This window comes from Clupea harengus, unplaced genomic scaffold (genome assembly GCF_900700415.2).
Source record: "Clupea harengus unplaced genomic scaffold, Ch_v2.0.2, whole genome shotgun sequence".
Taxonomy (NCBI): Eukaryota; Metazoa; Chordata; class Actinopteri; order Clupeiformes; family Clupeidae; genus Clupea; species Clupea harengus.
The window spans coordinates 1-27,868 of record NW_024880175.1 but is presented as its reverse complement, the minus strand read 5'-3'; the positions used below and the strand labels follow the sequence as shown (position 1 = coordinate 27,868).

At 46.4% G+C, this 27,868-nt stretch overlaps 1 pseudogene; it reads left to right on the top strand.

Moving 5' to 3' along the window:
• The first annotated feature begins 1,207 nt into the window (after positions 1-1,207).
• LOC122131508 lies at positions 1,208-26,147 on the top strand (annotated as a pseudogene).
• Positions 26,148-27,868: the final 1,721 nt, after the last annotated feature.

The window sequence follows — 27,868 nt, the reverse complement described above, 5'->3', positions numbered from 1 at the left end:
CCCAGATGGGCTCCCAGGGCAGACCTTTTAGCATTTTATTTTAGCGAGGCTGGAGGTTAGGATCGAATCGGATCAGATGTTTTGTGTGTCATTTCCAAATGCATTATGCATTTGTCCCATTTCATCTGAACCTTGAACTTTGAACCTTTTTTCCATTTAATGCCTGAAACTTCACTTTGCTCTTTGAAAATGCTTCTAGTTGTATTCTAAAGGGCCTGTTTCCACTGCAGTCATATGTCCTACATTCAAATATGTATTGGCATCTTGTTTTTGATCAATCTGCATCAGTTCATGCATGGGCAGGTACCTCTCTGGCCAGTGGGTTATCTTTATTGTCTAGGGATTGCAATGCTGCTTCATCACTCCTTGCCTTGTTACTACCTCTTGTTAAGTGTTGGTTAAAACCACATTACAAATAGCACACATGGCTCTATTGAAGTATTTTGCTTTGTGTATACTTTAGAGACAGAGAATACCCTCAGGGATGCTAAGATATATCCTTCTATGATCTCCATGACAATAACTAAATCACAACTACAGGCACAAACATGCTGATTTAGAGTGATCATGGCTATGGAGTGGGAAGCATTTGCAAGTGAGACCCAGTATTTTGTTGCAATTAGTGTGATTTTAGACAAGTTTATTTATGTAGAATTATTATGTAGAATACCTACTTATTGCTTCTTAAAGGGCGCCAGTGTCTTGTTTAGTATGTGAAAGGGACACAGTTCAAATGTATGTGAAAGGGACACAGTTCAAATGTATGGGAAAGGGACACAGTTCAAATGTATGGGAAAGGGACACAGTTCAAATGTATGGGAAAGGGACACAGTTCAAATGTATGGGAAAGGGACAGAGTTCAAATGTATGTGAAAGGGACACAGTTCAAATGTATGGGAAAGGAGACACAGTTCAAATATATGTGAAAGGGGACACAGTTCAAATGTATGTGTACGCTCATCATGTATATGTCTTGTCTCTAAGAATGTGCCACCAACATCTACTTATGAACTGTAGGGATGATTTTGAGTGTAATGACATTTCATCTTTTGTGTCTTAATGCATTGCTCTGTCTTTGTGTCTGTGTGCTATGATGTGAGTGAAAAAGCTTTGTGTGTGTGTGCTATGATGTGAGTGAAACAGCTTTGTGTGTGTGTGCTATGATGTGAGTGAATAAGCTTTGAGGACTCATTGCTGTTGTTTCTAGGTGACCGTCATGGATGGGAGTGGTACCTCGAGACAGGCCACTGTGTGGGTGATAGTTCACATTCAGGATGAGAATGACAACCAGCCTGAGTTCCCAGAGACCGTGTACCGCATCAGCGTCCCAGAAAGGGGGCGCAGCAAGAGGGGGTACCCCATCTACCGAGTGTTTGCCTACGACAGGGACGAGGGGGCCAACGCTGACCTGACCTACAGCATCGTCGACGGCAACCAGGACGGCAAGTTCTTCATCGACCCCAAGACAGCCATGGTGTCCTCCAGGAAGATGCTCACCGCGGGCAGCTATGACATCCTCACGGTGCGTGGATATACTGGACCTGAGGGGACAATGCTTTCACTGGAGTCAAAGAGGAGCGACAGAGCAGGGGATGATGCTGATACAGTACATAGCAGAGCAGGGGATGATGCTGATAGAGTACATTGCAGATTAGTTGCTTTTGGAGGCAAATGTAATAATGCACACCTTCAAATTACATTTGTAGTCATTATCACAGAAAATTATTATAGAAACAATAACCATTATAGATAGGCTCCCTGGTATTCAAACTCACTTTGTTGAGAGAAAGGAACATAAACTTGAAACACAGCATAGATTGTTCTTCTCTCTATAGCTGCTTTTGGCAGCAAAGCTGAGAGCCTGCCAATCTGAATGAGCATGATTGACATTGATAATAACAGTAAACACTAACACAGACTCCAAACACACTGTCCCTTCTGTCCTCTCCAGATAAAGGCGATAGACAATGGCAATCCTTTCTGTCCTCTCCAGATAAAGGCGATAGACAATGGCAATCCTTTCTGTCCTCTCCAGATAAAGGCGATAGACAATGGCAATCCTTTCTGTCCTCTCCAGATAAAGGCCATATACAATGGCAATCCTTTCTGTCCTCTCCAGATAAAGGCGGTAGACAATGGCAATCCTTTCTGTCCTCTCCAGATAAAAGCGATAGCCAATGGCAATCCTTTCTGTCCTCTCCAGATAAAGGCGGTAGACAATGGCAATCCTTTCTGTCCTCTCCAGATAAAAGCGATAGCCAATGGCAATCCTTTCTGTCCTCTCCAGATAAAGGCGGTAGACAATGGCAATCCTTTCTGTCCTCTCCAGATAAAAGCGATAGCCAATGGCAAACACACTGTCCCTTCTGCCCTCTCCAGATAAAGGCGGTAGACAATGGCAATCCCCAGAAGGGGTCCACAACACGCCTCCAGATCGAGTGGATCCGTAAGCCCCTCCCATCGACGTCTCCCCTGTTATTTACAGCACCTTACTTCAACTTCACCGTCCTTGAAAACGCAAAGGTGTCTGAGAGCGTGGGGTGGTCTCCGTTCACCAGAACACCATACCGCTGTGGTTTGATATCTCCGGTGAGTTGCGTTAGGTCATATGCGTGTGTTTAAATTACACTATGGGGGTAGTAAAGGTTGACTGAGAGCAGTATTGGGTGTGTCACCAAATGACATTTTGATGTGTTGTGCAGAGTCAAAAGGGGAGAAACGGTGCTACATCCTGAACTTCATTCACGAGAAGTTTGAAGTGACCTGAACCGTGCTGAACTTTGAAGAATAGAAGAGTGATCTTTCAGTATTATTATCAGTGTTGATGCTAATCTTTATGTTCCCAGATGATCGCACATCACAAGACATGCGCACATGCGCTAACTGCTCCATTGAAACAGGTGTGTACAAATATGTACCTTGCGTTAACTGAAAACTTCCGGTGATGGTTTGGAATTACCTATACCATACTATACTATATACATACCTATACCATTACCTATACTGTAGTTTGGACACACTCTGAAACCTGTCCTGTCATCTGATCTCAACCGTGTTGTTTATGTCTTTGAATGCAGGAAGTTATGATGGCCCGTTTGACATTAAAAGAGGAATGGGAACCCTGGTCATAGCGAGGCCTTTAGACGCAGAGGCCCAGTCCTCTACAGCATGACTATACTGGTTACAGATGGAACGAAACACCGCAACCACTCAGGTACTGCTCTGTTCCAGTGAAGGTGAGCTTGGTGTTTTAAGCAAGAACATCATTTAATTGTTATGTTCGGTGGAAGTTCCCTCACACTTCAGCCGGTTTTAGTGGCCAATACAGTGTGTGCTCTTAGGAAGGGTTCATGCTCTGTCATGGGGAAAAGTATGTGTTCTCTTGAGATCCATTCAGTGAATACAGAAAATCCGTCTGTTCAATCATGCCACTGTTGAGTGAGCAAGTAAGAGGAACATTGAAAGGAGGGGTGGCGGGGGGTATTTGGCTATTGAGTTTAAAACCAACTTCCATTAACTCTGACCAACTTCCATTAACTCTGTTATTTCTTGTAATTTAAGCTTCATAGTACAGTGTCTAAATGGTTAGAACGCTATGTCTCAGGTACATGTGGACGGATTATTGAACATTTCATCAAACTGTCTTCCTATGATGCACAGGTGTTCATCACGGTTCCTGGACAGCAACGGACAACACTCCAGTCTTCTCCCAGCCTACGTATGACATCATCGTCTCTGAAGACACCCAGCAGACACAGAGGTCTTAAGAGTGTCGGCCACAGACCTGGACAAAAGAGCCAAGCTGAGCTACTCTATCCATGGCAGTGTGGATCCGGCCAGCATGAGGATGTTCCAGATCAACCCCGGCACCGGTGCTGTCTACACAGCCGACCGATTGGACTTTGAAGCCCGCACTCAACATATCCTCACCATCATGGTAATCGTTACTCTTTTGGTCTTTCCAGTAAAGTAATGGGTTTCCCAGTAAAGTAATGTTTTTTCCCGGTCAACATCTAGTTTTCATCTGCAGGATTTAGTTTTGGGCCAAGAGACTTTTGTTTTCTTTCCATTTTCTTTTTCTTTGTATGTCTGTGCTGTTATTTTTATTTTGAGGATATTTAAAGCACTTTTTTGTTTTATATTTGTAGTGTTTTAGTAATATTACTCTATTTTGTAATATTATTGTATTCGTTTTAGTATTTGAAATGTGTTGTAGTATACTATTCTCTCTGTTCTCCTAGGTGAAGGATCAGGAGTTTCCATACTACAGAGACCTGGCTAGAATCTTTGTGGTTGTGGAGGACGCCAACGATCAGACCCCTTACTTCACAAGCACAGTGTATGATGGGGTGGTGTTTGAATCTGCTGCAGTTGGACGGCCGTCCTGCAGGTAACTGCACTTGACAAGACAGTGGAGAAATGGAGAACTTATCTACTCAATTGAAGCAGGTAAGTTTGTTCCACTCTTTCTCAGTTCAGTGCAGTTTGTGTGTTATTGATAGACGTTAAGGTGTTTTGAGAGACAGCTTCTCACCCAGTTGTGTGTTATTGATAGACGTTAAGGTGTTTTGAGAGACAGCTGCTCACCCAGTTGTTGGAAGGGGAGTTAGACAATAGTTAGTGTGTTCAGTACTGGGGGTGAATATTACCCATATATTTGAGTGTGTATGTTGAATATTACCCATATATTTGAGTGTGTATGTTCTTGCAATCGGTTTCTCTCAGCCTGGTTTTATTCTGATATGGTCTTTTTGTCTCAAACAGGAAATACAGGGGTGCGTTTAGCATTGATGCGCTCACCGGAAGTCATATGTGTGGCCAGGGAGTTGGACCTCACCTCAGTAGGATATTATGTCATCACGGTGCGAGTGACGGACGGTGGCATCCCACCCCTCAGCACCACCGCCACAGTCAGGATCGGCGTCTCTCTCTCTGTCGTCTCCAGGCCCAAGTTTACCCAGCAAGAGTACCAGGCCGAGATCATTGAGAACGTAGCTGTGGGCACCTTCGTCACCACCATCACTGCGATTAGCCGAACAGCAGTCAACTACGACATCGTCCAGGGTAATAACGAGAGAAGGTTTGCGATCAACCGCTACACAGGGGTCATCACGACTCAGAGGTCGCTGGACTTTGAGGCCTCGGCCTTCTACACTCTTGTCATAGAGGCTGTCAACATGGCAGGGGTTGCCTCCAATACCACTGTCACACGCAGATAGTGGATGACAATGACAACTCGCCAGTATTCTGGCAGCTGAGATACACAGGGACTATCAGCGAGGGCTGCACCCATTAATAGCGTGGTGTTGAGCGAGAATGGTAGCCCGCTGGTAATCCAGGCCATGGATGCAGACCGGAACCAGAACGCCCTCCTGGTTTTCGAGATCATCGAGGATACGGCCAAATCGTTCTTCACCGTGGATTCTGGAACAGGATCAGTCAGGACCATCGCCAACTTAGACTACGAGACGTCTTCGGAGTTTTACTTCCGGGTTCATGTGAGGGACAGCGGGAAGCCTCAGCTGACTGCGGAGAGGCCAGCAGAGGTCATCATTAAGGTCACAAACACAAATGACTCTCCTCCTAAGTTTTCCCAGGAGGCCTACGATGCCGTCCTGCTCCTTCGTACCTACGCTGGAGTTGAAATTCTAAGGGTGGAGGCCTCTGACCCTGACCTCATTGGACAGGGTGATATGATCTACTCACTGGCTGACAGCGGCATGGAACAGTTCACCATGGATGCATCCACCGGAGTGCTCTCTGTGAAAAACAGCAGTCTCTCCAAGGACCGCTACCGCTTCAATGTGAAGGTTTCTGATGGGCGCTTCTTCAGTACAGCACTGGTGACAGTGGTCGTAAGGGAAGCCATGGACAGCGGATTGGTTATCAGCCAGCCATTCTTCGTGTCCTCCATTCTGGAGAACAATCCAAATGTCACTACTGTCGCTGTGGTCAACGCTGTTGGCAGCGCCTGAACGAGCCCCTCAAGTACACCCTCCTGAACGCTGGGTCCTCTTCGCCATCAGAGCCACATCAGGGGTCATTCAGACCACAGGGGTCCCGTTTGACCGTGAGAAACAGGAGTCCTACGACTTGGTGGTGGAGGCTAGCAGGGAGTATGACCGCTTGAGGGTGGTTAGGGTGACTGTGAGCGTGCAGGTGGAGGACGTTAACGACAACGCCCCAGAGTTCATCGGCTTGCCCTACTATGCAACTGTGCAGGTGGATGCCGAGCCTGGTTCATCGATTTTCAAGGTGTCCGCCATAGACTGTGATAAAGGGGTCAATGGAGAGGTGTTCTACACACTGAAAGAGGAGCACAGGAACTTTGAGGTCAACCGCCTTACTGGTGAGCTCCTCCTGAAAAGGACCTTTGATGTTGACCTGTCCAATGTTGAGTACAAGGTGGTTGTCTTTGCCTGGGACAGAGGCTATCCATCACTCTTTACTGCTGTCGACGTACCAGTGACAGTAGTCAACAAGGCCATGCCAGTCTTTGAGAAACCCTTTTATGGGATATCGGTCCTAGAAGATATCGCTGTGCTGACACCGATTCTCAGCATCAATGCCACCAGCCCAGAAGGTCAGAACATCATATACACCATTGTGGAGGGTGACCCCTTCCTGCAGTTTGACATCGGCTTTGACAGCGGGGTCATCAGTGTTGTTTACCCTTTAGATTATGAGGTCACCCCCTACTACCGCCTGACAGTGCGGTCCACAGACACTGTTACGGGGGCGAGGTCAGAGGTTGATGTCGACATTGCTGTGCTAGATGTTAACGATAACGCTCCTGTCTTTGAGAAGTCCTCTTACACTGCCACGCTTGCTGAGAACTCAATGATCAGTTCAGCCGTACTGCAGATCCTGGCCACTGACAAAGACTCAGAGAAGAACAACTTGATCCGCTACCAGATTTTGTCAGATGCGTTCAACAGCACCGAGTACTTCATTGTCGACGGCAGCACTGGGCTTGTCCTGACTACCCGCATGCTTGACTATGAGCAAACACAGCGCTATAGTTTCATTGTAAGGGCAACAGACACTGGGGACCCTGCACAAAGCAGTGAGGTTTCTGTCACCGTCCTGATCGTTGACACCAACGACAATCCTCCGGCATTTAATCAACCACTCTACAACGCCTTTGTGAGTGAACTTGCTCCAAGGGGCCACTTTGTGAGCTGTGTCCAAGCGTCGGATTCGGACAGCTCAGATGCGGACCGGCTGAGATACAGCATCCTTTCTGGAGATGACAGGATGAACTTCTTCATGGGCGCTGAGACGGGAATTATCACCCTGTCCAATCAGCGAAGGCAAGGCATGAAACCCCTCTACAGTCTGAACGTGTCCGTGTCTGACGGTGTGTTCACGAGCACCGCGCAGGTGAACGTCCGCGTTCTAGGGGCGAATCTGTACAGCCCGGTGTTTAGCCAGAGGTTCTACCTGGCAGAGGTGAGGGAAAATGCCCCTGCCGGTTCTAGAGTCATACAGGTGAGAGCCACAGACGAGGACTCTGGGCTGTTTGGGCAGATTGTGTACTCATTCATCAACGACATCGGGAAGACTCAGTTCAGCATAGCTGCGGATGGTGTGATCACCACATCACAAAAGCTCGACAGAGAGAGCCCAGCGAACAGAGACATAGTACTTACCGTCATGGCGTTAGACGGAGGAGGTCGAGCATCCTTCTGCACGGTGCGAGTGATGCTCGCAGATGAAAATGACAACGCCCCACGCTTCCGTGCTGTGGAGTACAGAGTGAGCATTAAAGCCAACGCCCCCATGGGCTCGCTGGTCACTCAGATCCAGGCCCAGGACCTAGACGTGGGGAACAACGGCCGGGTGACCTACTCCCTTTACAGTGAAGCCAGGCTTCCTCTTGTGGACGTTCTAGAGATAGAACCAGACAGCGGCTGGATGGTGACCAAGGGCAGCGTGGCTCACCTCAGAGGAACAGTCTTGTCATTCTTTGTTAAAGCCACAGACGGAGGAACCCCAGCCAAACACTCCCTTGTGTCTGCCTTCATCCATGTGCTCCCTCCTGAGGCAACTATCCCGTCCTTCACCCAGCCGCAGTACTCGTTCACGGTGCCGGAGGACACGCCCGCAGGAACGGTGCTGGGTTCTGTCTACCTGAGCCTTGGCCAAACTGGAACATTCGCCGTGGTGAACGGAGAAACCGTGGAGAGCAACCTCGGGGGCACGTTTCTGGTCGAACGGGAAACAGGACTCATCCGGTTGGTGAAGGCGCTGGATTACGAGGCCGTCAGCAACTTCCGCATCAAAGTATCGGCCACCATGAGGCAGGACTTTGTCGAGTCCATCACCGTGGTGGACGTGGAGGTGAAAGTGCTGGACATAAACGACAACAAGCCCACCTTTGAGACGAACTCGTACGTGGCCATGGTCATGGAGGGCATGCCCATCGGCACCAGGGTGATACAGGTGAGGGCTCTGGATCCAGACTGGGGGTCCAATGGACAGGTCACCTACAGCCTTGGGACATCTGTCGACCAGACAATGGTCACGTCTAGTGCAGCCACCGACTTGATGTTTGCCATTGACAGTAAGACAGGGTGGATCACTACCCTTGGAGTGACGGACCATGAGAGGTCCCCCTCTTACACCTTCAGCATCGTGGCCTCTGACCTCGGGGAGGTGGTGTCACTATCCTCCACAGCCGTTGTCAGCGTTACTGTTGCTGATGTGAATGACAACCCGCCCACGTTTGAGAGGGACTACTACAGGGGTGCGGTGAGGGAGAGCGACCCACCAGGTGAGGTTGTGGCCGTCCTTTCCACCAGAGATGGAGACACCTCGGACCAGAACCGCCTTGTCAGCTTCCACATCGCAGGTGAGAAGAAGCTCATCATTATAAAGTGTGTACATTTTTTTGTGCCGGAAGACATTGAAGGGCAGATGTACTAACACGTATGTGCCTATTTTAATGTGCGCCTCAAACATGGCATGGTCTGTAGGCCATGAACAGACCACACATGGTAACATGGTAATCATGGTAACATCTAAAACCACATTCTGCCTGCTACAGGAGCTCAGAGTGTCAAGCTGCGCTCTTCTGACTTATGCATATTCATTTGTGGGAAAAGTGGGAGTTTGGAGAAAATTATGGGAGTGACTGATTCTGTTTTTCGTTGTATACATGAAAACTGCGGGGGACAGTGCACACCTGTTTTGCAGGGAAAATGTTCCATCTTTTAAAAGCAGGTGTGATCCAGATTGGGAGTTAGATAAATGAGAATGAGAAACTTTTGAGAATTTTTTTTTATTCTGAGCGCCAGTTTTGCTCATTTGCACAAAACCTTTACTTGTCTACCTTTTTATGTCTTTCCATCTCTTCCACTTCATTCACTTCTCCAGTACTTGTAGACGCCTGCAGCACTATTGCAATTGGTTGTTATTGCTGCCGAAGTATTGTTTTTTTGATTGGTGTAGAATTACTGCCCTGTATTAGCTCTCTGTTTGATGACACCTTATTAGCATGCATACCCATTTCCTGATTGCTAAACTTCTTATTCCTTTTGATGTCAGTTGGTGGTTCCATGAGCCTATTCAGCTGAATGAACTATACAGTTCCGTTGCGGATGTTGCAAATTATGGTTAGAGAGTGATGACATGCGTTGATTACGCGATCAGCCGCAGGTTTAGTACATTCAGTGTAAAATGAAAAAGCACAGGGTGTGCCTTCTGCGTACTGGCCAAGTCGCTGTTTGCGCTGAACTCTCTAACTTACGTACATCTGTCCCTGAGAGTTTTTAGTCAGGACACAGTTGTTTCCCCTTTGCAATGTAAGCTGTTTATGAAGGCATGCACAAACAAACAAACAAACGAATATATTATAATTAATTAAGCTTTATGTTTTGTGCATCTACTATGTATATACAGTCTGCTGCAGCATGTATTATTAATTATTGATGTATGTTAATGCTTCCTATTTCAACAGGAGGGAATCCTAAAGGAGCCTTTGCACTCACCCCAGTGCAGGGGGAGTGGAAGGTGTTTGTGAAGCGGCCCCTTGACCGCGAGGAGCAGGACCTGTACATCCTGAACATCACAGCCAGCGACGGCCTCTTCATGACCACCGTAGGAGTGGAGGTCACAATCATGGATGCCAATGACAACAGTCCTGTGTGTGAGAAGGTGTGCACATTTCTAATTTCTTATTTAAGCTTAAAGGGGCTATATTAGCCAGCAAGCTCAAGTATTTCATACTCTCCACCCCATAAGCAGATTGGGGTATTACTGTGTATTACTGCGTTACTGCGTTTGCACACCCCTACCTCCTCTCCCTTTGCAGAAGTAAACTAAAAGTGAAGTGAAGGTGGAGGAGCCTGAAGGACTAGATGAAGCATGAAAACATTTATATGATTGAAAGGCTACCATAAGTGTCTCCAACAACAGACCCCTGTAGGTTTGCATTTAAACGCTCAAGCTTTTTAGCTAGCTGATAGTAGTTGATATTAACTACAGGATAACATGCTTACTTGCGTTCATTGGTAAATTCAATTTGGCATTGAAAATGGATTGAGGCTCTGTATTTAAAGCTTCTGAGATGGGATTTTAGCAATTAAAAACACTATTCCTGACAGCTTTGCTGGTTTTACTACAGTGACTCACTAGTGCCTCTTGAGGTACAAAGTGGTATTACGAGAGAGGATGGAACCCCTCTATTAGTTTAGCATACTAACTTTAGCAGATATCTGGGCAACACAGTGCATAGGCGTTTTGATATTATGTATAGTGTGGTTATTTCTTCACATTCTGCTGCTATTTCTAGTTCATTTTTTAATGTTTGTAAACAAAAATTCTCACATACAGCACCTTTAAACATAGAATTTTCACTTGATGTCATTGTTTGAATATGACGCTGTTAAAATGTTATCCCAGGGCATCTCTATCATTACTAACACTAGGTAAAAACATCAAGACACTGTACTCTACTATATTATACCATGAATCATGCCCAGGCAGTCACATAAGCATGGTCATTTGTTACTGTTGTGAGATATTCACTTGTTAAAATCTTGCTGAACAGTGTGTGTTGTAAGTAGTCAGCATTTTCAGATATTTCAGTATCTGGTAGTTGTTTTTCAGACTCAGTAGTGCAGCCCTCATCAGACCCCTTGTTAGGTGAAAAATGACTCAAGTTACCTCAGGACTTGTATATGGGCCATTCTATCGAATTGGTGCAAAGTCAGGTTGGAAATATTTTGAAATGTTGTATGTTTTATTCCCAAAACTTCCGTCCGTATAAGTATATCTATTCAACAACAACAAGCTTGTCAGGTTCACTCATGTCTCGGCAGACAACAGAGAGGCACAGGCCCACTCTCACAGAGAGAGAGAGAGAGAGAGAGAGAGAGAGAGAGAGAGCCCAGGCTCACTTTGAGACTGCAGCAGACGAGAGAAAGCAAAATTAAACACATCACACAAGGTTTATATAGAAAGAAGTTAGCGTTCTTTGACGCCAAAACACTTTGTCAGCGGGAATAACCACGTAGTGGGTCTCTGACGTCCAAGGTCATCTTACTATGCTTTTTGCAACGTAATGCATCAGCAAGACAGAAAAGAAGGACTACTAGTTCTTCTTTTCAGCCCTTGCTTACGCACACACACAGAAGGTATACTTTTAAGCACATACACAGTTAGAACCGTCAGCACTTAAGAATCAAAGATATACAGAAACAGAAAAGTAATGTTTCAGCAAACAAAGGCATATGATTAACACACATACATACTTGATTAAAGACAGAGTTTCATATTTCCCTATCGTCCATCTAAAGTGAAGTTACTCTCAGCTGAAGTCTTTCATGAACTGTCTCTGTGGATGTCATCTCTGCTAGGATGTGTATGAGAGCTCGTTCCCTGAAGACGTGCCCGTCAACAAAGGCATCCTCACCCTGGTCGCCGCAGACAGTGATGTTGGGACCAACGCAGACATCCAGTACTCACTCTTTGGTATAGGAGTGGAAGACTTCTTCATGGATGCGAGCACAGGTATTGGACAATCTGCTTGTATTCATCAGGAAACAATATAACATGTGTGTGGGTAGGAACTGAGATATCTCTCTTCAGGTTTGTTTGGAGTCAGAAAGTGTGTTCAGTAATTTGAGCACACATAAGTGTGAGTAAATCTCATAATTCTGTTTATGAGTGTGTACAGATAAGTATGCATTATATTCAGCCTACCTGTATGATTGCTTGCTTGTGTATGTGCCTCTGTTTGCTTATGTGTGTGTGGGTCTGTGAGTATGCGTATATGTCTGTGCGTATCTGTATGTATGTGTGTGTCTGTCTGTGTGTGAGTGTGTGAGTGTGTGAGTGTGTGTGTGTCTGTGTCTCTGTCTAATGGCTTTCCCCCTCTCCTCCCACCACTTAGGTGAGTTGAAGACTGCCAGTGCCCTTGACCGGGAGAGGACCCCGGTCTATAAGCTGATAGCCCAGGCTACAGACGGAGGGGGCCTGTTCTGTCGTTCCGAGATCTCCCTGACCGTACTGGACGTGAATGACAACCCGCCCTCGTTCGCCTTCACTCAGTACCTGGCCAGTGTCTTTGAGAACGCCTCTCCCAAAGCCCTCGTCACTCGGCTGCAGGCCAACGACCTTGACGAAGGTCGGTACACACTTATATCAGTTGTAACTGTGCAGTATGTGCCGTGTGAGTTTGTATGTCCTGGAAGATTGGTAACATTTAGTTTGTCAACAAACTGTAGTTAGCCATTGCAGGAATATTCAACTATTTTTAACATAATCGACTAGCTACCAGCTAACCCCAATCCTAACCCTGGTCTCAAATCAAATTGAAGAAAATATCTCATTATCCCTTTGACTTATTTCTGTTATTTTAAAAGGAAAAGGTGTTGTGTTCTTCTCATAATCCTGCATTTTCCTTCTTATTGTATCCAGGTGAGAACAGGCAGGTGGTGTACTCTCTGGTTGACTCTGCTGACGGTGCGTTCTCCATTGACGCCTCCTCTGGTGTCATCGTCCTGGAGAAGTCTCTGGACAGAGAGCTGCTGGACACGTATAAGATCAGAGTGCAGGCGTCCGACCGTGGCGCTGCTGACGGATCACTGTCCTCTGTGGTGGACCTAACCGTCATGGTGCTGGACGTAAACGACAACCCGCCTGTCTTCCAGAAGCCGGACTACGCCATCACCATTCCGGAAGACGTTGCCGTGGGCGCTGAGGTGTTGCGAGTGTTTGCCACAAGCGATGACGTTGGAGCCAATGGCGAGATCTATTACAGCATTGGCTCTGGAAATGAGCAGGGGAAGTTTGCTATCGATACAGCGAAAGGTGAGAGATAAGCTTTAATCGGCACCAGTCATCCCTTAAATTAAAAATGCCTTGAAGAATAGAAAGTAATTTTACAATCGGAGTGACTCTCCTAGTTTAACACCAGCCCTGACATTTCAATTTCTCTACTCTAGTTCTCTGCTTCTCTTTACCATTAGCCATGATGAGGCACACATACGCATGGTACATCCTTACTGTTGAGTCTCTGCTCTCACCTGCCCCCAACCTTACCCAGGCACCATCACCATAGTGACGTGTCTCTGCTCTCACCTGCCCCCAACCTCTCCCAGGCACCATCACCATAGCCGATGACCTTGACTTTGAGGTGTCCAAGGATTACTTCCTGAAAGTGGAGGCCTGGGACGGCGGGAGCCCGCCCCTGAGCACCACCGCCATGGTAACCATCGAGCTGATGGACGTGAACGATAACGCTCCCTCCTTCAGCGAAGACATCTACAACGCGCTGGTCAGCGAGGACGCCAAGATCGGGGAGACTGTGATCAGGGTAATGTTTCTAACCTGTAATGACAACTTAAAGTTGTAGAAAGGTAATGCATGACTTTAAAAGATTAAAAGATTAAAAGGTAATCGTTTTCAATTCAGTGTGTTGTGATGATAAATGTCCTTGCAACTTGGTCACCTTCTGTATCAGATGTTTTATATTCCTGACTAAACAGTTGTGTTGAGGTCACTGTCACACCTTGCCTTGTATAGCCTTGAGTGTTTTGATTCTTCTTCTTCTGAGTGTGTCTTTGTTTGTGTTTGTGTTTGTGTTTGTGTTTGTTTGGCCTTTAGTTGATGGCTGAGGACATGGACAGCCAGGTGAATGGACGCATTACTTACTCCATTCTCAGGGGCGACCGGAGAAATCAGTTCTGGATTGACCCCATGACAGGACTACTCAAAGTCAACAAGGAGCTGGACAGAGAGACGGTGAGGCACTAAGGGGTTTGGGATGGACACACAGTATTTCACACTTTACACTTTGGGATGGACACACAGTGTTTCACACTTTACACTTTGGGATGGACACACAGTATTTCACACTTTACACTTTGGGATGGACACACAGTATTTCACACTTTACACTTTGGGATGGACACACAGTATTTCACACTTTACACTTTGGGATGGACACACAGTATTTCACACTTTACACTTTGGGATGGACACACAGTATTTCACACTTTACACTTTGGGATGGACACACAGTATTTCACACTTTACACTTTGGGATGGACACACAGTGTTTCACACTTTACACTTTGGGATGGACACACAGTATTTCACACTTTACACTTTGGGATGGACACACAGCATTTCACACTTTACACTTTGGGATGGACACACAGCATTTCACACTTTACACTTTGGGATGGACACACAGTATTTCACACTTTCAACCTTTTTCATTGTCAACTTTCCATCATGTTTATGTTTGCCCAGAACTAACTAAATAGGTTGAATATATTGCATATATTCATGTATAATGACAGAATAGCTCATTCAACTTGCACTCAGACAGCTACGTGTAGGATGGACAGTCTACAATCTACTAGAATATGCTTATATTATACAATAACTCATAATGCACCCAAATGACAAATATAGAAGATACTCTCATGTGAAATATTAGTTTTAACTGGTAAATATGTATGAGTGAATCTATAATCTACTACAAGATGACGTATAACCCGCAATGCACCCAAATGACAAATGTAGCAGATCCTCTGATATGAACTGTGTGTTTTAACTGGTGGATGTGTATGAGTGGGCAGCTCTCTCTTGTGTGGATGTGTATGAGTGGGCAGCTCTCTCCTGTGTGTTTTAACTGGTGGATGTGTATGAGTGGGCAGCTCTCTCCTGTGTGTTTTGGGGCTTTGACACTGCAATGCAGCTGTGCTGTTTCAGCGCCTGTTTGACACCGTTCTGTCTCCTCTACTTTAACAGCACCTGTTTTGATATTTCCTTTTTTATTTTTTATTTATTTGATGTTTGTTTGTTTTCTAAATGTCCTTGTCTTGTCTTGCCGTGTCCCCACTCCAAGGTCTCCAGCTACTCGCTGGCTGTGCAGGCGTTTGACAGCGGCTCGCCGGCCATGTCCTCCACCGTCACCATCAACGTGGACATTTCTGACGTGAATGACAACCCTCCCGTCTTCTCCGCTGCCAATGCCACCGCTGTCATCCAGGTGGCCTCACCCACTCTCCTTAAGTGCCTTCCACACAGTCCTTCATCCTCACTGGCATTTTTCACATTGACTATTATCTCAAAATATTTTTTTTATGGGAATGACATGTCAGAGTTGAGTTGTTAATGATTTGTAAAACTTATATACTCATATAGTGGTATTGTAATTTTTCTAAAACCATGGCATTATATAGCATTTCAAAACAAATGTTGGGTGTAACACAGTTACTTGCTTTGTTTCCTATCTACAGTATGTGTCACAAGTGTATGTGAAATAATGTTGTAACACTAAACTGCCTTTGGTGTTATGTGTTAAACTGCAGTTAGACCAGGCAGCAGGCACCACTATCCTGAAGCTGATGGTAACTGATAAGGACTCTACTCGTAACGGCCCCCCGTTTGAGTTCAGCATCCTCTCGGGCAATGAGGACAGAGCCTTCACCATTGACCAATCAGGGGAGCTCCGTTCCAGCCGTGTGATTGGTCCAGAGGCCACCAGAGAGTACACCCTGGAAGTTCAAGTGAGATCACTGTTGGGGAAAAATACTGCTGTGTACCTATTTCAGCTGCAGTTGTTGTAAATGTGTTCAGTATTGATTATGAGGAAAGTCAAACTGGCTAGTGCAATATCAAACCTTATTTTCAACTTTCTTAAATTGTTAGTGTTTTTGTTAAATATGGCTATCAAATATACCTAAATAGTTGTGTTTGTTTTCTTTATTTCTTTCAGTATTGACTCATACACACACACACAAAAATAATAATAAAATAAAATTAAAAAGTATATGAAAAGAGAAAAAGTAAAATGTAAAAATAAAATCAAAAGTATATGAAAAGAGAAAAAGTAAAATGTAAAATGTAATCTAACTTTATAGAACAATGAGTGTGTACTTGAGCAGACATGAGTCCTGACTCAGTGTTTTTGTGTTTGTAAAGGCGAGTGACTCGGGGAAGCCCCCTCTCTCGTCCACCTCCTTCGTGTTTGTGCGCGCCATCGGGGACAGCCTGTTCAAGCCCGTGACCAACCCCCTGGACATCAGGGTGGTCATACCCACGGACGCCTTCCCTGGTGGCGTGATCGGCCGCATCTTCGCCAGTGACCGTGACGTGAACGACGTCCTTTCCTTCACGCAGAGGCTGCGGCCCAAGAGCCTGTTCAAGATCAACCGGCAGGACGGCAAGATCGTGGCGCTTGCCGGTCTCGAGCCTGGCCGCTACTTCCTCAACGCCACCGTGAGCGACGGCCGCTTCTCCGTGACGGCCGACGTGGGCGTGCTGGTGGAGCAGGCCACGGACGAGAGCGTGCAGGCGGCCGCCACCCTGCGCTTCCAGGACGTCAGCCCCGAGGACTTTGTGGGTCTCCATCTGCAGAAGATGAGGGCCATGCTGCAGCCCCTGGTCGGGTCAGGGTCTTCTACCACCACCGTCGCCGGCGCCGGCAATGACCCACAGGGCCAGGACCCTGTGCACGTGCTGAGCGTCCAGCCGGTGGGTCGGGGGGCCCTGCTGGAGGTCTTGCTGGCGGTGGAGACCCCGGACGGGGGCTTCTACAGCCCCAGTGAGCTGGCCCTCCGGCTGCGGGACGTGGAGGAGTCGCTGGGGGGCCTGGCTAAGCTGGTGGCCGTGCTGGACCAGAGCTGCTCGGGGGGCCTGGAGTGCACGGGGGATCAGGTGTGTGAGCAGAGCCTGACGCTGGACCCCAGCTCGCTGGTCACCTACAGCACTGCCAGTGTCAGTCTGGTGTCCCCGCGCTTCAGCAGGACAGAGAGCTGCACCTGCCCAGGTATGAACATCACTCATGCTAGCACTACTGCACCTGCCCAGGCATGAACATTACTCATGCAAGCACTACTGTAGCTACTACTATTATCACTACCACCACTGCTACCTTACTACTACTACCACTGCTACTACTACTACTACTACTACTACTACTACTACTGCTACTACTACTACTACTGCTACTACTTAGCCTGGATGCCAGACGAACTTAGCCCCGCCCACAAAATTTTAGGTCGGGAAGTTCGGTCTGGTGTCGCTCCGTTGGGGAGAAACTACTGTATCTCCTCACAAAAATCTGTGAGGAGATAGATAGACCAATCAAATTGTCAGGGCGGGCTTTATACGATGATGGACAGATGATCAACCGTAACGTAATCAACCACGTCACCAAAGAGCTTTTGGGGTGAATTCGTTTTCAACAAACATGGCTGCCGTTGGAGAGCTGAAATGTGGAGATTCGAGTCTGTTTTAGAAGACATTGACAGCACATTCATTTTGAAAGAGGAACAGAGAAACGCGATCAAGGCATTTGTCGATCGAAAAGATGTTTTTGCCGTCCTTCCTACGGGATCTGGTAAAAGTTTAATGTATCAGCTGGCCCCATGGTCTACGTTATGGTCATACTATGTTGCTCTGATTGGTTCTAGATATATCCAATTGAGCGAAGAGGCATTTTTTTTCCTGGTTCGGTTGAAACATGCCCCATAATCACAGCCCAATGGAGCGGTAGCAGACTCATATTCTGACTAGAATTATGGTTCCACCTTCTTGCACGAGCTCTGACTGTAGAGAGAACTGTCATTGGTCGACCGGCCTCTCAGTGTTGCCAGATGCACGATAATTATCCTCCAAAGACGACCATTTTGAGCATTTGGTACGATACTTCGCCATTTCCAATCTGGCAACACTGAGCACTTTGCCGCCTCCACTAGTTGCATTGTTTACAAAACCACATGACATCTGCCTGTGAAAAAGATGTTAAAACTTCGTCGCAGGGGAGGGGGCGGGTTCATCTACATGTGGAAAAAATGTCAAAGCTTCAAAACTTCGTCGCGGGGGAAGGGGGCGGGGTCATCTGTATGCTACACACGACCCCGCCCCCTCCCCCGCAACTAAGTGTCCTCTTTTTCACAAAATCAAATCTGGTCACCCTAACTAATCCTACTACTACTATTTACTGCCACTACTACTACATACACTCTTCACCAGGGCAGAAAGTTGCAGGTAGAACTACTACTACTACTAGCAGTTCTACTACTACTACTTACTGCTACTATTTATACTACTATTACGAGTCTACTAGCACCACTACTTACCTATTAGCACTACTACTAATACCTCCCTCATTGTGTGGATTGTGTTTTTGTCATCTATGTGAATTCTTGCTGCAACTCTGAAATTTCCCTTTGGAGATCAAATACTTTGTCAGTTTATCTGTCAGTGGAATATTTTCTGCGTGTCCTTAATGAGCCCTCTGTGTGTGTTGTGTGTATTGTGTGTGCTGTGTGTACTGTGTGTGCTGTGTGTATTGTGCATGCTGTGTGTATTGTGTGTGCTGTGTGTATTGTGTGTGTTGTGTGTATTGTGTGTGTGTGTGTGTTGTGTGTGCTGTGTGTGTCTTCACAGGAGGTGCGTGTCCCGTCCCTCTGGAGCTGTGTGAGGGGCAGGCCTGTCCTCCAGACATGCAGTGTGTGCGCACTGGTCCCACAGCGCCCTCTGTCTGTCAGTGTCAGCCTGGCAGCCTGGAGCAGTGTGCAGGTCAGGAGCGTTGCACGCTATTCATTTGAAGATGATTCCCTTCAGAAGGGATGATTTGTTTATGCTGCTCAAGAGATTATTACAGGGAGGAACGTATTGCTGATTTGCTGATGACAGTTTTCATGTGACAGGGATTCATGTGTGGCTGAGTCATAGTGTTCCGTTGTGTGACAGAAGCAATTCATTAAACGTGTTGTTATTGTTTTGGCTTTGGATTAAATGATCCCATTTTATCTTTACTGCTCTCTGCGTCCGGGAGGGAGCAGTTTTATCCAAATGTGATTGATTCCAGAGGCTCCCTGGTGTGTGTTGTGCAGGTCAGACCTCCTTGAGCTTCGCAGGCAACAGCTACATTAAGTACCGCGTGACTGACAGCAGCAGGGCGGGAGACATGAAGCTGAGCTTGAGGATCAGGACCCTGCAGAGCAGAGGGGTCATCATGTACACACGCGCAGACCCCTGCACCATGCTCAAGGTGTCTGGAGTACACACACACACACACACACACACACACACATATACACACACACACACACACACACACACACATACACACATACACACACACACACAGCACACATACATACATACATACACACACACACACACACACACATACACACACACACACATACATACACACACACACACGCACACACACACACACACACATTCACACACATACACACACACATACACACACACACACACACACACACACACACACACTTGCCTCCCATTTGTTTTAGACAACCAACCCATGTATCGTACTTGAAACATACATTTACATACATACACACGCTTGTGAAGAGACACACATTCACACACACATTCACACACACATTCACACACACATTCACACACACACACTCACACACACACACACACACACACACACATTGACACACAGCACACATTGACTGCATGTCTCCCCGTGGCTCCAGATCGAGGAGGGCCGCCTGTGTTTCCAGCTGGACTGTGACAACAGCGTGGGCATGCTGGGCATCTCCGGCCGGCCCGTCAACGACGGCCGCTGGCACGCCGTCACGCTGGAGCTGATGCAGAACTCCACGCTGCTCTCGCTGGACGACAGCTACGTGGAGAGCCGCCGGGCCAGCCGCGCCCCCGTGCGCATCGGGCTTCTCGCCACCGACGGAACGCTCTTCTTCGGGGCACAGGTGAGAGAGGAACCGGTGTTATTACACCTTTGACATTAGGACGTTATTACAGGTGAGAGAGGAACCGGTGTTATTACACCTGCGACATTAGGACGTTATTATAGGTGAGAGAGGAACCGGTGTTATTACACCTTTGACATTAGGACGTTATTACAGGTGACACCATCTTGTTCTGGTGAGAGGGGTTCAGATGTTATAATGTTGTTAGAGGTTTCACATGTCTGTGTTCACATTAACCAGCCTTCATGGGTTTATACTGTAATACCATAGTGATTCATTCCAAACACACATGATTGAGGTGAGGTCAGGGGTCATAGTGCGTCAGGAGAGCTCTGTCATTGTGCCCGGTTCATGTGACACCGGTGACACTTCACAGGAGCTTCATGAGATTTCTGCTCCAGGTTTGTCTCCCTCTCCCGTGTCTCTCTGGCTCATGTGCGCCCCCTGGTGGAGTTGACATATTCATGGCACTTACAGCCCTTACAGTGCTCCCTCTTCCTCCTCTCCCGTGTCCGTCTGGTGCAGGTGCGTCCCCCGGCACTGCGTCTGAAGAGGCCCCCCCGCGCCCAGGATGGCTTCCAGGGGTGCCTGGGGGGGGTGATGCTGAACGGCAACGAGCTGCCCCTGCAGAACCAGCGCAGTCGCTACGCCCAGGTGGCCGCCGTCAGCGAGGTCAAGCTGGGCTGCATCCTCTACCCCGACCCCTGTGCCACGCAGCCCTGCCTCAATATGGCCCTCTGCAGCAGCTTGCCATCTGGAGGTGTGTGTGTGTGTGTGTGTGTGTGTGTGTGTGTGTGTGTGTGTGTGTGTGTGTGTGTGTGTGTGTGTGTGTGTGTGTGTGTTTGTGAATCCTCCTTAAGCCTTGTGCCACACCTCAATGATGCCTCTGTATCAGCCTGTTATCAGGAGGTGTGTGTATGTGCCTGTGAGTGTGTGTGTGTGTGTGTGTGCGTGTGTATGCACGCATGCATGTGTGTATCTGTACGTGTTTGTGCATCTGTTGCTATTAGAAGCTAGCTGTGTGTGTATCTGTGTGTGTCTACCTGCATGAGCTTGGCATCATAAGGTTTGTGTGTGTATGTGTGTGTGTCCGTATATGTGTGTCTGTGCCCTAGTGTATAGGCGATTACTTTTTTTAAATTACTTAAATGCACAGTGGCAAAGCCACCGATTTGTTGTTCTTGTTTCTGTAATGAGCAGTTAAATAAAAATGTAAAATGTGGGAAAGAATATTTTACACAAAATGTATCTAATATTGTGTTGGTCATATTTAAATCATTCATTACGTTTTGTTGGGAAAAAAAGAGGATAAAAAAAAAATCGCATATCGAATCGCAATCGCAATATTTTGGTAAAAAATCGCAATTAGATTATTTCCCCAAATCGTTCAGCCCTACTCTAAAGTGCACCGATGTTCTCATGACTGGTGCTGTGTTGTTATTTTGGTTTGTTGTTTGTTTGTTTGTTTCGTCCAGCGTTCGAGTGCAGCTGCGGAGCGCAGTACACGGGCGAGCGCTGCGAGACGGAGGTCACCTCCTGCATGCCCAACCCCTGCCAGAACGGAGGAGACTGCAAGGCGGTGGGCACCGCATTCCTCTGCGGCTGTCCCAAAGGATTGGGCGGCCTCCTGTGAGTTACTCAGACCACACACACACACACACACACACACACACACACACAAACACACACACACACACACACACACATACATACACACACACACACACATAAACACACACACACAGACACACACACACACACACATACACACACAGACACACATGCACACTCACACAAAAGCTCATGCACACACACACACACACACACACTCATGTACAAAAACAAACATACATACACAAACAGACACACATGCACACTCACACAAACACACATGCACACACAGACACACATACACATAAGAGTGTAAAGAGAGATACAGAGAGAGAGAGGGATGGAGGGGGAAAGAGAGGGGGAGGGAGGGTGAGAGAGAGAGAGAGAGAGAGAGAGAGGGAGGGAGAGACAGAGGGAGAGAGGGAGGGAGAGCGAGGGTGAAAGAGAGAGAGAGGGGGAGGAAGGGAGGGGGCAGGGTGAGAGAGAGAGAGAGGAAGAGAGGGAGGGAGAGACAGAGGGAGAGAGGGAGGGAGGGCGAGGGTGAAAGAGAGAGAGAGGGGGAGGGCTCTATGACAAATAAGAAACTCTATTTGATGCACTCTACTCCTCTACTGCTTTCCCCCATATAAATCTTTCTATCGCTCTCACAACATGATTGGTTCATTGAAGAGATTCAGGATATTAAATGACATAAATTCTAACTGATTTACACAATACAGAAAGAAGAAATTGAGAAGTGAACTTCACCACTAGAGGGAACCATTGAATACAGTTTATCTCAGTGAAGTCTGTGGCACCTGACAACTGGGTTGGTTTGAGTAGGTTTGGAGGTAATTGTGTGACATCTTAAAGACACAAAACACAAGACCTACACTCAGTGGCGTAACGTAGTAACAACAGGCCCAGGTGCAAGATATTATGACGGGCAACACGCGTTTCCTACTTCCGCAACCGCGTCTAAAAAAACGAGTAAAGTTATGCTGTGCTCAATGAACTATGTTATCAGACCTTCAAATTGGTTTATCTATAGCGTATTGTATTGTCACGTGCTCAAATAGAGACTTGACATTGGACAACAACATACATATTACCCAGCAATCATCATTGCTAATCACAAAAATACCAAAGAAAATAAGAACTTATTCATTTCATTGAATAATTGTTTCATAGTTTCTATAGTGTATGTAGCATATGATATGATTAGCATATGATTTTGTTATAAATTGCTACTTTTCCCCAAAAAATAATAACAACCATGACTGAGATAAGTTTGCCTTTTCAAGTGTATATATTGCATTTGACACTACCAACAATTTAAAAACAGCGCGTATTTGAACATAAGCATATCCAATACAATTTGGCGCTATACTGAAGGTGGGCCCGTCGAGTGACGCCTGACGCTGTACTTGGAGAGGGGGGCCCGTAGAGCGATGCCTGTCGCTGTACTTGGAGAGGGGGACCCGTGGAGCGACTCGTGTATGTCTTTGGGCCCGGCCACGGCACCCCACGGGCCTAGGTGCAGCCGCACCTGCTGCCCCCCCCTATAGTTACGCCCCTGCCTACACTTCCCCCTCCTCTCTCTGACCTTATGTGGTCTCATTTTTGATTGACATTCTTGAGGCCTGGTTTTAACTTCTCTGAGCTGCTGATCCGAGCAGTCTGAGCTTTTCTTTTAAACTTCAGAAGGATATAACTCTGTAAAGCTGCCAAGGTCATGCTATGAAAAACACAAAAACAAAAAACAAATCCATATGTGAATTTTACGGAGATGATGGAATCAGATCCACCAGATTAATGCCTTTGTGGTGAAGGAACTGCAGCATATCCAGTTTTGTTGCAAAATAGTTTTCCTTGAGGGATAGGTGGCATTTTTTAGTTTTTAAAAGATTTTTCGTGGCTTAGTCTCAGGCTCTGAGACGTTTTCAAAAACTTGCTCATTACTTTCAAGTCAGTGACTTTGAAAGCGATGACAGCATGAGGACACGAGCATGAGGACACGGCTGCCTCAGAAGAGTACCTTTTTGGAACAACAAGCACCACAGTGAAATCATTAAACACATCACTGCCAACTCAAGCAGACAGTCAGGGACATCAAATAAATTCAGGCACCCTGTACCTTCCGTCATAAGATTAATACAACCAGGTAATCAAAATGCCATTTCAGATGTCATACAATACCATTATACCTTAGGGCAGTCCATGGTTAATCAGTGTCATGTCTCCCTTAAAGGTGACAGTGCTCATAAAATCAGATGACATAACTATGTCACAAACTGACAAATGACTACTACTAACATAGTAACATAACTAGAAAACATAAACTAAACATTAGGGCTGGCAGCGTTAACGCGTTAATCTATGCGATTAATGCGGCCGCGATTAACGCGATCAAATATTTTAACGCAATTAACGCAACTTTAAAAAAAAAAAATTAAATACTTTATTTGGATAGGACATGAAGTTATGACAGGAAGCGAGGCGGAGACGAGGTGGGGAGAGGATTGGGAATTACATCAGGCCAGACTTGGCCTACCATTTTATGGGAGCGATGAGGGACAGGTGGGGCTTGAATAGCCCCCCTTGTTCAAAGTGGGGAATGACAGAAAAAGTTTGAGAACCACTGCGGTAGTTGAAGATGGAGAGAGCTGAGGGGTTGTTGGGCGGAAAGTCTCTGTTTAAGAGCCAAAATGACGGAACAATCGACAAAACTAAAGTTGTATGTAGCATTTGTCAAGCTGAATTTAGCTATCACAGAAGCAGCTCGTCTTGAAGTTATCACCTTAAGGCAAAGCACCTGACAGAAAGCAGTCCCAGGTTAGATGATCGCCAACCCACACTCCATGACTTCTCTAGGAAAATAACTAGACCAGTCTGTGAAAAGGTTGCCATTTGGGTTGCCGGTGACTGTCGGCCCATCAACATAGTTGAGGACAGTGGATTGAGGTGATTCGAATTGCTTCGGGGGAAATTCTTACGATTTACCGTCAAGGGGCACCATTGTGTTTAAAAAAAAAATACAATTAAACAACAGTGTCTAAAATACATGCTGTATGAAGTGATTACTCGTTAATTTATAAGATTTAGTCTTAATCGCGATTAATTAATTTCAAAATGTGCGATTAATTAGTTAATTTTTTTTTTATCTATTGACAGCCCTACTAAACATACTATGTCCACTATACTACTACTACTGGTACCATAGAAACATAAACTTAACATAGTAAATACACTATTCTACTACTACTGGTACCATAGAAACATAACTAGACACATAAACTAAACATACTATATACACTGTGCTACTAATACTGGTACCATAGAAACATAACTAAGCATACTAGGTTCACGGGGTATCTTTATGTATCTTTTGTATCTTTTTGAAGTGCTTCTAAAGAGAACACATGAATTGTCCTCTTTCCCCTTCTAGGTGTGATGAGGACGTGAATGAGTGTGAGCGAGAGGAGTGTGAGAACGGCGGCGCCTGTGTCAACACCTTTGGCACATTCTACTGCAACTGCACAGCGGGCTACGAGGGCCAGTTCTGCGGGTTGCTGTCGACCGAGCTGCCTGACACAGAGGTGCAGCCGCTCACGTACGTGGGTCCTGTGGAGATAATTGGCATCGGTGTGCTGCTGTTTGTGGTGCTCGTGCTGCTCACGCTGCTGGCCATCTTCCGGAAACAGATTCTACGCAAGGACTGGACCCGGGCAGAGGCCGTGGGCATGTCCACGGAGACCAACTACATGCTGCACAAGACGGGCTCTGGGGCCGAGGGCATCGAGTTCAAGGCCGTTCGAGTTGCCGCCGGTGCATCCGTGGGTCACCAGGGCCAACGCTTGGGGGGTCTCTACCGAAACGAGGGGCCGCCGCAGGTCCTGGTGCGTCCCACAGCCTACACAATGCCCCACTGCCAGGATGACGGGCAGGGGAGCCTCGACCTGGACAAGACAGAGTCGTCCTCGACAGGCACGCTCGGAATGGCCACGCCGGCCTGCCCGCCGCTCATCAGCCGTTTCCAGGCCGACGCCATGCCACACTTCCTGGACAGCATGGCCCGCAGGGGCGTGGCCGTGTGCAGCGTGGCGCCACACCTCCCCTCCATCCTGCCTGGCCACTCGGAGCGCAGCCCCGCTCACAAAGCTCCCTGGGAAATGGATGATGATGATGAGGAGGAGGACGCAGACATTGAGGAGGGGAATTATGAAGATGACAGGACAGAGTACAGCCAGGAGAGCGGGTCTTTGGAGTGGGAACACAGTCCCTACCGCAGCGAGAGCAGAGCCAGTGGAGCCAGTGGAGCCAGACCACGTGGTAGGACAAACACCACTCACCAACAACAGCCACAGAAATAGAAAGTACACCCTTAGAAATTCAATTCAGTTTTATTTACAGAATATAGTGCCAAAACAATAAAATTGTCTCAAGGCACTTTACAGAGCCCAGGGCCTGATTAGAATGTACCCTCACAGAGGTAGGGAGTACACCCTTAGAAATAGAAGAGTTCCATTTGCATGACATGATAGATAGATGTCTAGTTGATGTAACAGTCTCCTCAAAATTATAATAGGAAAAGGTACAAACCCTCAGGGTGCCTGTGCAGCTTTTAACACAAGTTAATATTAACATACGCTAGTGGCTACCGACTGTTAAGATGGTTCCCTTAGCGTGAGATAGCTAGGATAGTTAAAATGTTACGATAGGTAGAAACCCTCTGGGTGCCTGTGCAGCTTCATATTAACATGGATTCATATTCACTTCATATTAAAATGAATTCATATCACACACGCCAGCAACTACCAACTGTTAAGATGGTTCCCTAAGCTAGAGATAGCAAGGATAGTTCATAGTTAGGTTAACTGGTTTGAGACCTTTCATGTTTTAGACACCTCTCGCGGACCTTCAAGCTTCGTAGCATCCCGTTAAATAGGCCACAGTTAGGTGTGAATACACACATCCGTTTCTTTGTTATGGTTCTATCCCATGTTGTTTTTACCTGTGAAAGAGGGAGAGATACTCATTCTACCTGGCAGAGATACTGTGTGCATTACTTCCAGGCGAAAAAAATGCATTACCATGTATAGACCGCACCCGAGTATTAATCGCAGGGCTGCAGAAATTTTACAAAATCAATGTATAAACGACGGTTAGTAGCCAGGAAATTACGGTACATTGAAGACTTTTCGTGGTGTGTTCTGATCCGAGCTACATAGAGCATAGCCTGGAAGGCTAGTGGGAACTCATAAAAAACATACCTAAAAAATTGGCAAATTGTTGCACAGTGTTGCTTTAAAGACAAAATACACCCATGGACTCTTTTATGAACTCTTTTATGATCTCTTCCATGTTCATAATTGGAGTGGCACTTATTTCTAAGGTTTTGTTTCAACACTGTAATCAGAGCATGAACACATTTTGATCCCTCAGTTAATGTGTTAGACATGGAATGACCAAATATTGAAAACAAAATGGTCATTCAGGCGCTTGCAACTTAATTTATTTCCTGGTCTGTGGATGAAATGGAACACAACACAAATTGTATTGTAGAAAGTAGTAGAGTGCAGGGTATTCATCAGACTAGGAAAGGGCCTCTTTGATTTGAGCGTTATTTTGATCAATCTTGTGACTTGTTATTTTATGACTTTGTTGTTGAGGTCAAGGAAAGGAGAATGAAGGCTTTTTCTGAATCCCGTTTAGAGTTGTTTAGGGACTTGTGAATAGTTATACAGTGAAGAAGATTATTGTTAAAAACAGCCATCTGCTATGATGCATTGTGGGTACAGGAATAAATAGGCCAACAGGAACCATTTTTTCTCCCTATAAAATATTCATCACAGGAACTTGTGTGCAGGTAAGTGAAAAACACTTCAAGACTAATACTCACCAAAAGACAAGAACAACATCTGTGTGTGAACAACAGCCTGTCAATGCTAAACCTGTCAGGGTTATTTTAAAGATATAGTTCTCCACTGCCATATTGCCTTTTCATTTAAAGATGATTTTACTGTTTATTGCCACTATCATTGTATGTCCTG